At 42.4% G+C, this 11,621-nt stretch overlaps 1 non-coding gene across 1 annotated transcript; it reads right to left on the bottom strand.

Moving 5' to 3' along the window:
* Positions 1-4,845: 4,845 nt before the first annotated feature.
* Positions 4,846-4,934, bottom strand: trnap-agg (transfer RNA proline (anticodon AGG)). Its single transcript is given in 2 exon segments — positions 4,846-4,881; positions 4,899-4,934. It is a non-coding gene; the product is annotated as a tRNA-Pro (tRNA).
* Positions 4,935-11,621: the final 6,687 nt, after the last annotated feature.

The raw sequence follows: 11,621 nt of genomic DNA, 5'->3' as shown, positions 1-11,621 counted from the left end.
ACGTTGTGTTTAATCTTGTTTCTTTCATTCAGTCCATTCAGAAGGTCGGCAAACGGCAGAAGGAAGTTTTTGCATTGTTTGCTGAAATCAGCAACAGTTCCTACCAAGAAGGTGTTGAGATTGCAAGGTCGCGAATAATAAAAGTGGACAGTGATGTCGTTGTAAAACGAGTAAATCTTGTAGTCAACGTAAGAGAAATTTATGTACCATAATTATGATTTCAGTCCGGATCATTCCGTGTCTCTATCGGTGTAAAAGGGATGTGCTGTCAGTCACGGATCATTCCGTGTCTGTGTCAGTTTAAAAGGGATGTGCTGTCAGTCCCGGAATTTTTCCGTGTCTGTGTCTGTTTAAAAGGGATGTGCTGTAAGTCTTGGATCATTCCGTGTCTGTGTCTGTTTAAAAGGGATGTGCTGTCAGTCCCGGTTCATTCCGTGTCGATTTCACCCGATTTTCTTGATACCTTTTTCCTTCTGAACTGAAATGACGATCCTCTCTGGAGAAGAAGGTTCACCGCCTGCTGTTGACATCAAGTTCATTCTGCTGCGCTTCCATCCCAATCTCCGCACTCTATCCACCATTCAGTCCCACCCCGCCTGGACATTATAATCTGCGATATTCATAAGGGAATGGAGAAGCCGAATATCACGGTTATAATTTTCTTGGCTCCACAACACTAAATATTATCAATTCCAACGATTCAGAAGGTAATCATAGAATCATAGAATCTTACAGCATAGAAGGAGGCCATTCGGCCATCGTACCTGTGCCGGCTATTTTTCGAAGTCCTGTCCAAATTAGGCCCACACCCCAGATTTTCCCCATAACCCTGCAAATTAGTCCTCCTCAAGTACATGTCCAATTGCCTTTTGAATGATCCTGTGGAATCTGCTTCCACCACCCTTTCAGGAAGTGCGTTCCTGATCTTAACAAACCCTCCGTGTGAAAAAAAATCTCTTAAATTCCTCTCTGGTTATTTTGCCAATTATTTGAAATCTATGATCTTTGGTTACCGACCCAGTTGCCAGAGGAAACAATTTCTCCCTACTTGCTATTTCAAAACCCCTCATTATTTTGAATACCTCTCTTTGGTCTCCCGTTAACCATCTCTGCTGTAAGGAGAATAATCCCAGCTTCTCCTATCTCTCCAAATAACTGAAGTCCCTCATCCCTGGTATCATCCAGGTCAACCTGCTCTGAATCCCCTTCAATCCTTTTTCATCCTTCGTATAGTATGGTGCCCAGAAGTGTACAATATATTCCATCTGAGGCCTAACCAGTGACTTGTAAAGGTTTTGTGTGACTTCCTTGTATTTAAATTCAATGCCCCAATTTACAAAGCCAAATATCCCATACGCTTTTTAACTACCTGATCAACTTGCCCTGTTTTGTGAATATGCTCCCCCAGGTCCCTCTGCTCTTGCAACCCCCCATAAATTGTTCCATTTAGATTATACTGCCTCTTCTTGTTCTTCTTCCAAAAGTGCATGACTTCACACTGATCGGCGTTAAATCTGTCACGTGACTGCCCATTTCACCAGTCTGTCCATGTTCTCCTGAAGTCTGCTACTATCTTCCTCACTATGCTCTAGGTTGCCAAGTTTTGTATCATCCGCAAATTTCGAAACTGTACTCCCTATTCCTACATCCAAGTCATGTATATATAACAAGAAAAGCAATAGTCCTCACACCGACCCCTGGGTGATCCCACTGCATATTTCTCTCCAGTCAGAAAAACATCCGTTCACCACGACTCTCTGCCTCCTATCCTTTAGCTAATTACGTGCTTCTAGTTTTTGAATAAGTCTGTTATGTGTTAATTTCTAAAATGTGTCCTCAAAATAACTGTAACCCCGTAATTTTATTCTTAAGCAATGAGAATACAGATATTAAGACCGAATGATAGATTGGGTTCATTCCCATTAGCCGAAGGTGACGGGACCCGAGGAGATGAAATCCCATCTGGGCTTATATTTTCTGAAAACGGAGACGGAAAAATAGCAAAGATCATCCTGTCGAAATACAATAAATGGACTGAAGATTCTACAGTCTGGAAACCTGGGCGTTCCAGAAACCCGTCTGGCCGTTCAAAGAAGCTGGATAAGTCCATCAGGGGGAAAGGCAGAGAGGGAAGAAACGCAGACATAGATATCGAGATGCATGCAAAGAAAAATAGTATAAATCTCCAAATTCTGTGATTGAGCAGATTTTAAGGTGCAGCTTGAAGGCAATTCTTGAAATTTTTGAGGTGGACAAACCGGAACTCTGCCAGTCTGCATGTTCCAGACATGTATCCAACGTTACACGTGCAGTCTGCAGCCGTGTGAGCACTGGTGGTTCATTGTGAAACCCTTGCCTGCCGGCGGTAAACCATGAGTTTGTTTCTAGGACAATGCAGCATCCTTTACCTTTTGTATTCTGCACCCATGAGATCGCCTGAATTGGGATAAATTCATGTGACGGCTTCAATCTGTCCAACTTCTTGAAAGATTATCTTCATTTCGTCTCCGTGTGTTGCGTGGACAAACCCTTTGCATTCTGTCCTCCGGTGCTCAAACATGTTCTGCTGGAGATAAGTCAAACCTGCCTTCTGCACCGCTGAAAAGATGTGAGAAGCCAATTGGTGATTTTTGACTAAAAATGGGGACACAACGGGGCTTATCCTGGATTTGAACCAATGAAACTCCCTGAGCGAGAATCAGACCCAAAGACCAACTGGCAACAGAGCCGTGCAACCACTGTAAAATTTCGCTGCCACGCAGCCGATCCGCCATCCTTTCAGAAGGCTCTGTCGATAGAATCCCGCTTTCTTGTACAATGTCAAGTTCTGCACTAATTATATCACATCAAAAATATCAAATTTGTTTTGAATGTACGACTTGTATTATCAAGTAACACTTTACAGAATGAATTACTCTGAAACGACATTGTCGTCTGTCTCGGCATCGTCATAGTTTACACTCCACCATAAGTACACTTTACTCAAATTGCTGCTTTCATTCACTATGAGAGCGAAGATCCATGAATGTGGATACATTAGCGACCAATTTATCAGCTGGGTTGCACCTTTCCTTTTCCTACTGTCTCAGTCTTTTTTTTCCTTTCACATTCTCTGCTATTGTTGCTGGTGAGATCAGCTGTCGCCGTTCAAGGAAGCCTGAGAAGTCCATCGGGACAAAACAGAGAGACAAGAGACAGAGACAGGGAGAGAGAGAGAGATGCAGACAAAGAAAATAAAGAGTAAAAATGTCAGGTTTTGCAAACTAGCAGAATTTAAGTTACAGATTGGGAGAGATTCCTTCTCGGGTCTTGAAATCTTGCAAGAGAAGATCCGACACTAATTAAAAGCACCGGCCACGCTGCAGAATCTCTCATTCTGGGAGAGAGATAAATGCGGTCAATTAACTCCAAGTTAATCTATTTCAGCACTGAAGTGATCTTGAAACAGAAGCTCTACGAGCAGAATTCAAACCTGCGCAGGAAAACCTCAATTGAATTTTGAGTCCAACGCTTGAAACACTCGGCCACCGCAGCTGTAAACGGCATGTTCGTTCAGATCGGATTCCAAATGGACACTTGCCGCTATTAAGAACGCGCGCATTGGTTGTTCAGGGGTCGAATTCTCACCTCTTATGCGGGAGACTTTGGTTCGATTTCCGGCCAATGCAGAATCATTCTCACCAATGAGGAGCTGAGGAATATAAGTATGCCATTTCACCCCTCGAGCCTGTTCCGCAATTCAAACAGATCATGGCTGATATGTGACCGAACTCCATATAATCGCCTCAGCCCCATATCGCTTAATAACTTCAGTTAACAAAAATCGATCAATCTCAGGTTTAAAATTAACAATTGAGCTCGCATCAACTGCCGTTTGCGGAAGAGAGTTCCAAACTTCTACCTCCCTTTGCTTTGGAGAAGTGTTTCCCAACTTCACTCCTGAAAGTCCTGACCCTAATGTTTAGGCTATGTCCCCAAGTCTTAGACATCCCAACCGGCGGAAATAGTTTTTCTCGATCTACTCCATCAGTTCCCCTTAATATTTTGAAAAGTTCGATCAAATCAGCCCTTAATCGACTAAATTCGAGGTAAACCCCAGTTTGTGTAAACTTTCCGCCTAATTTAACCCTTGGTGTCCAGGTAACATTCTAGTAAATCGACGCTGCACTCACTCCACAGCCAATATATCCTTCCGAAGGTGCGTTGCCCAGAACTGAATACAATACTTCAGGTGTGGTCTAACCAGAGCTTTGTATAACTGTATCATAATGCCAATCCCCTTGTATTCTAGTCGTCTAGATATCAAGACCAACATTCCATTAACCTTTTTGATTATTTTTTTTTACCTGTCCATGACATTTTAATGATGTATGTTCATGGACCCCGAAGTCTTTTTGGACCTCCACTTTTTCGAGCTTTTCACCATTTCGAAAATACTCTGATTTATCCTTCTAGGTCCAAAGTGGATGACCTCACACTTGACTAAACAGATATCGATTTGACACAATTTTACCCAGTCATTCATTGTATTAATGCATCTCTGTAATTTTATGCTTTCTTCTGCACTGCGAACAATGCTGCCTATCTTGGCGTCATCGGCAAACTTGGCTTTCTATCCCGCCATCCAATATCCGCCTGAATTGGGAAAAATGCAAATTCAGTTTCAATCTCCTCATCATCTTGAGACATTTTATTTGCTTTCTGTGTGTTGCGCCGAAGAATCTTCGGCATTCAGTCCACTGGAGCTCAAACATGGTCTGGAAAGAATTCAGTTCCACCAACAGCAACACTGAAAAGATGTGAGAAGACAATTGGTGACTTTTCACTAAAATGAGCAACACAGGAGGGCTCGTCCGGGATTTGAACCCGGGACCTCTTGCATATTATTCAATGAAACGCCCTAAGCAAGAATCATACCCCTAGACCAACGAGCCGCTGTTTGCTCAATTGTGCAGCCAGTGTAAAAGTTCATTGCGTCCCACAGCCGATCGGCCATCCTTTCAGACCACTTCTGTCCATCCAATCTCGTTTTCTATTCCAGTGTACAGCAATATCAAGTTGTACACTAACGATTTCCAGTCCCCAATATTAGTCTTCCTTTACCAAATTGGTTTCGAGTGTACGACTTGAGTTATCAAGTAAGACGTTTCAGGATTAATTGCTCTTAAACTGCATTGCTTGCGAGGATACTGAGAGGTGTGTCGATTTAAGGCACGCTCTGTTCCCTTTGAAACGCCACCAACACATAAAGTTGAATCATCGAAAGGTTACAGCACGGAAAGAGGCCATTTGGCCCATCGAGTCCGTGCTGGCTCTCTGCAAGAGCGATCCAGCTAGAAACACTCCCTTGCCTTTCCCCGAAGCCCTGCATTTTTTTTCCTTTCAAGTAATTATCCAGCTCCCCTTTCAAGGCCGTGATTGTATCTGCCTCCATCACATCCTCGGGCAGTGCATTCCAAATCCGAACCTCTCACTGCGTGAAAAAGTTTTTCCTCATGTCACCTTTGGTTATTTTGCCAATCACCTTAAATCTATGTCCTCTGGTTCTTAACCCTTCCGCCAATGTGAACAGTTTCTCTCCTTCTTCCATGTCGAGATCCTTCATGATTTGAATACCTCTATCAAAACTCGACAAAACCGTCTCTGTTCCAAGGAGAGCAACCCCATATTCTCCAGTCGATCCATGTAACTAAAGTCCCTCATTCCTGGAATTATGCTAGTAATTTTTTTTCTGCACCCCCTCTCAGGGCTTCACCTTTGTAAAACACTGGTTTGGCCTCAACTGGAGTATTGTGTCAAATTCTGGGCACCACGCTTTGGGAAGGATGTGAAGGCCTTAGAGAGGGTGCAGAAAATATTTACTGGAATGATTTCAGGGATGTGGGACTTCAGTTACGTGCATAGACTGGAGAAGCTGAGGTTGTTCTCCTCAGAGCAGAGAAGGTTGAGACGAAATTTGATGGAGGTCTTCAAAACCATGAGGTTTCTTGCAGAGTAGATAGAGAGAAACTGTTTTACGCATTGAGTTGTTAGAATCTGGAATGCATTGCCCGAGGAGGTCGTGGAGGCAGATTCAATAATGGCCTTCAAAAGGGAACTGGATAAGTACTTGAAGGGAAAAAATTGCAGGGCTACGGGGATAGGATGGGGGAGTGTCACTGAGTTGCACTTGCAGGGAGCCGGCCCGCGCCCGATGGGCCGAATGGTCTCCTTCTGTGCTGTAACCTTTCTATGATTCTATATGTTAAGTCAATACATCCAATTGCTGGTTACGGAACAGAAATGGGTCTTTACGAATGGAAAACTTTGTAAATTACAGAATTTACATCCTAGCCATGAAATAAGAGGCTGTGAGTGCCCAAAGTGTGTAATTTCCGGGAAACAAAAGTGGAAAATTCTCCATAAACTACTTTTGGCCGTCAAATGCAGTCAGAAAGTGCAGGCGACAGAACTGTGACCGTCTTTCGCAATGATATTTATAAACCTTATTATGTTGTGATCGCTCGTGCCTAGATGTTCCCCAACGTTTACTTCTCTTATCTGTTCCATTTCACTTCCCATTACGAGATCCAGCAGTAATTCCTCTCTTGTCTGCCTGTCTCCCTTTTGTCATTTCATCGCTCCTGTCTTCTCTCCCTGCTTCCCTCTCGCAATCACTCATTCATCCACTCACTCACTTATTCACTCTCTCACTCACCCATTCACTCACTCAATCACTCACTCACTCACTTACTCACGCACTCATTCGCTCACTCACTCAATCACTCACTCACTCATTCACTCACTCACTCACTTACTCACGCACTCATTCGCTCACTCACTCAATCACTCACTCACTCATTCACTCACTCATTCACTCATTCGTCCACTCTCCTTTGTATCCTCTCCAGTACAATTGCATTGTTTCCTGTAATGTGGTGATCAGAACTGTATGCAGTACTTAAGCTGTGATATAACCAGTGTTTTATACCGCTCGAGCATAACGTCCCTGCTCTTATATTCTATGCCTCGGCGAAGAAAGCAAATGCACTCCAAGGTCCCTCACGTCCTCTACCTCTCAGTATCATTCCATTTATTTTGTATTCCATTGCCTTGTTTGCCCTCCCCAAATGCATCACCTCACACCTGTCCGGATTGAATTCAATTTGTCAATTTTCTGCCCACCTGATCAGTCCGTTGATATCTTCCTGCAGTCTACAGGTTTCCTCCTCACTATATATTCATGATTTTAACTTAAATTTAGGGGGCATGATAAAGAAGCTGGCAGAGAATACAAAAGTTGACCGTCAATTTTTGTATCCTCAGCAAACTTCTTTATCATGCCCGTACATTTAAGTTAAAATCATTAATATATACCAGGAAAAGCAAGGGACCTAATAGTGAGCCATGCGGAACCTGACTGGAAATAGGCTTCCAGTCATAAAAACTCCCGTCGACCATTGCTAGAATCCTTGTGGACGACATCAAATGCACTGCCGTCATTGACAATCCTTGTTACCTCCTCAAAAAATTCAATCAAGTCAGTCAGTCACGACCTTCCCTTATAAATCCATCTTGACTGTCCTTCATTAACCCGTTCCTTTCTACGTGATGGATTAACGTGGCACTCAGAATTGATTCCAAAAATTTGCCCACCACCGAGGTAAAACTGATTGGCCGATAATAACTCGGTCTATCCTTATCTCCCTTTTTAAATAACGGTAAGACACTAGCAGTCCTCCAATTCTCCAGCACCACGCCTTATCAAGGGAGGATTGGAAGATGATGTTCAGAGTCTCCGTTATTTCCTCCCTTGCTTCTTTTAACAGCCTGGGATACATTTCATCCGGCCCTGGGGATTTATCTACATTCAAAGATGCTAATCTCCTTAATACTTCTTCTCTCAACATGTTTATTCCATCCAATGTTTCACACTCCTCCTCCTTAACTGCAATTTCACTACAAAACATAAAAGATAATTGATAAACTAATCAAACTTAGAGAGGAAAGGACCCCCAGTCAGGATCGATTGCAGCCGCGCATGTTAATAGACATTAGGGAAGAGATAGCAGAGATATTCTTTCATATGTGTAAACATTCATGAGAAAAGGGAATATTGTTAGAGGTCTGATGGACAGCAATCCTATTCCTAAAATAAAACAAGGGAGATAGAACAAGCCCAGGGAGCAACAAAACAGTGAGTTTATAATCGGTGTTAGTGTAGATAATGGAATGATTATTCTATGATGCAACAGAAAAAATATCTAGAAAACTAAATTATAATAAATAATAGACAGCACGGATTTCAGAAAGGAAGGTCATGCTTGAGCAATCTTATTGAATTATTTGAAGAAGTAACAGAAAGAATAGACATGGCTGATGTAGCAGTCGTAATAAATTTGGATTTTCAAAAAGCCTTCGATAAGGTTCAGCATTTTCAACTCATATCTAAGGTCTGAGGATGTGGAGTCAGTGGACAAGTATCAGAATGGATAGCAAGCTGGCTACAAAACAGAAAACAGCGAGTAAGGGTAAGGGCAGTTACTCAGACTGACAAAAGATGAGAAGTGGTATTCCACAGGGATCCGGGCTGAGACCACTAAGGGATACAATTGAAAAGCAGATGATAAGCAGGAATAGAACCGTGGTTGGACCACACTTGAAGTAATGTGAAAAGTTCTGGTCTCCAGATTATAAGAATATTAGAGAGGAATTGGCAAAGCAGCAAAAAAGATTCACAAGGATGATAATAGAACTCGGACTTATCAGGGAACACTTATCAGGAAAGGCTCAACAGGTTGGAGCTCTTTTCTCTCGAAAAGAGAAGACTGGGGGATGACCTGATAGAGATCTTTAAGATAATTAAAGGGTTTGGTAGGGTAGACGTCGTCAGAAAGTTTCCATTTCTGAGGGAGACCAAAACGAGAGGTCATAAATATGAGCTAGTCACGAATAAATCCAATCGGAATTGAAGAGAAACATCTTTACTGAAAGTTTGGTAAGAATGTGAAACTCCCAACAAAAGGAATAGTTCAGGCGAATGGCATAGATGCTTTAAAGGGGAAGCAAGATAAGCAGATGAAGTAAAGGGCAGGGTGATCGGGTGAGATGAAGTAGGGAGGGAGGAGGCTCATGTGGAGCGGAAATATCAGGATGGAACAATCGAGATGAGTGGACTTCTCAACTGCTGTCGGCATAACGTAACAGAACATAAGCAACAATCCTGCTTCTGCAGGGAGGGTACACTTACCCTACGCATCCCAAGATAAGCATTTACAATGCAAAGGGGTACCTGGATTTGAACCAAATACCTCATAATCTGAAGTCAAATGGTCTGCCACTGAACTACACCCCCACAACCAGCCCCGCTTCTTACACACACAAGGTAACGGAGCTCAGTACTTGGCAGTGATCAATGTTGAAAAACCAACATGAAAAGAAGCTTTATCAGTTATTCAGGGAGACAAATCACTCGGGCAATCAGTAATGTTTCATGAATAGAGTGAGTGACACTATTGTGTACAGATGCGATGCACAACCCAATATGGAAAGCATTGTCACTAAGCTTCAGTGAACACATCCTTACCAGAGAACACGGAACATGAAGCTCCAGACAAACGACACCTGAATTTCAACCAGACTTTACGCCAGCTGCAGTCAAATGCTCTCTCACTCTGCTCTGCCCCCCGCTCTTTACATCGTTACAGTCAACACAAGAAACACCAGGTTCAATGTGCAGTTTCACAAGATCATGCTATCAGTGCCATATATGTAAGTGTACAGAATATCGAATCAATGTAATAAATAAACATCCAGCAGGCATTTGGCACGAGCAGACAGCAGGAGATAGTGTGTGAAGTGACTGTAATATTTGTTAAGTCAATAGATTCATTTACAGGTTACGGAACAGAAGTGGGACTTAACGAAAGGGAAAGTGTGTAAATTGCATCCTGGCCATGAAATAAGAAGCTGTGAGTGTCGAAAGTGTGACGTCGCCAGGAAATAAAAGTGGAAAATGCTGAAAGCCTCTATTTGACCCGCGGATGCTCGCAGAGTGCTGTCAATAGGCTTGTGGCCGTCTTTCTCAATTATTATTTTAAACCTTATCACTTGTGCCTCGATATTCGAATACACTTACTTCTATCTCCTCCGTTTCATTCCCCATTACTAGATCCAGCAGTGATTCCTCTCTTGTCTGCCTGTCTCTCTTTTGTAATTTTATCACTCCTGCCTGCTCTCCATACCTCCCTCTCGCTCTCACTCATTCAGTCACTCGCACACTCACGAACACGCTAATTCACTCACTCGATCCATCCCTCATTCCATCCTTCCCTCACTCCCTCCATCCCTCCCTCACTCACTCACAAACTAACTCCCTACCTCAATCCCTCCACCGTAAAAGATTGAGAGAGACATAAGTAAGACAAAGACCAAATTAATAGATTGGAAACAAATTATTTTTGATGGGGTGAGATTGGAACCTCGGAAGGTGAACTTGGAAAAAATCTTGACACAGATGGAGAACAGGTTTTGGGAAATATTCGAAACGGTGATCAATAGAGTTCAAGAGAACTATATTCATCTAAAGAAAACAACAAATAGTCAATAATGAAACATTGTGGATGAATAAAGAGATAAGGGTAAAATTGAAATTAAACAAAGGCATCTTCGAATCACATGGACAATAAAGGAAAGGATGATAAAGGGGAAATGAAGATGTTTGGAAGGATGTCAAAAAGCAATCAGGAAAGCAGAAAGGAAATACAAGATTAAATTATCAAGAAATAGTCAATTATTCCACTGAAACGTCAATAACATCAGGATAGGGAAAGGGCCAACAAGCGATACACAAGATATACTAACAGGTAATTAAAGTGAAATGGCTGGAATATTGAATAGTTACTTTGCCTCAGTATTTATCAGGGAGACTATAGATGCTTAACATAACTTCTCCGCTTTTCAATTCTATCCCCCTGGAAATGAACCCCAGTGCTTGGCTTGTTTTTATTTATGTCGTCGCCACTTTTAGTGGTTTGTGTACCTGTTGTCCGAGATCCTTGGTTAAACCACACTTGGAGCACTGTGAACATTTCTGGTCTCCCTATTATAAAAAGGATATCGAGAAATTGGCGAAGGTGAAAATAATGATGATGCCAGAACTGAAAGATAATACCTTTCAGGATAGATTTAACAGGCTGATGGCTGACATGATGGAGGTCTTTGGATAATGAAAGGGTTTGATTGAGTCGACGGAGAGAAAATGTTTCCACTCGTAGGGGACTCTAAAACTATTGGTTATCAATATAAGATAGTCACTAATAAATCCAATAGAGAATTCATGGGAAACTTCTTTGCCAAAGAGTTGCAAGATTGTGGAATTCGCTACCGTAAGGAGTCGTTGAGGCAAATAACATCGATACATGAAATGGCAAACTAGATAAACACACGGGGCGAAAGGAATGGAAGAGTGTGCGGATGGGGGCAAATGAAGTCGTGAGGGAGGTGTCTTGTGTGAAGCAGAAAGGCTGGTGCAGACCCGTTGGGTCAAAAAGCCTGGATCTGTGCGGCAAACTCAATATGAACAACGACAGCGACAGATTACTGATTTTCTGAGTCCCCAAAAGAAGCACTTAGAATGTTCA

This window comes from Heptranchias perlo, chromosome 20 (assembly GCF_035084215.1).
Source record: "Heptranchias perlo isolate sHepPer1 chromosome 20, sHepPer1.hap1, whole genome shotgun sequence".
NCBI lineage: Eukaryota > Metazoa > Chordata > Chondrichthyes > Hexanchiformes > Hexanchidae > Heptranchias > Heptranchias perlo.
Note: the sequence above shows the minus strand (reverse complement) of the source record. Positions and strands in the feature narration are given on the sequence as shown.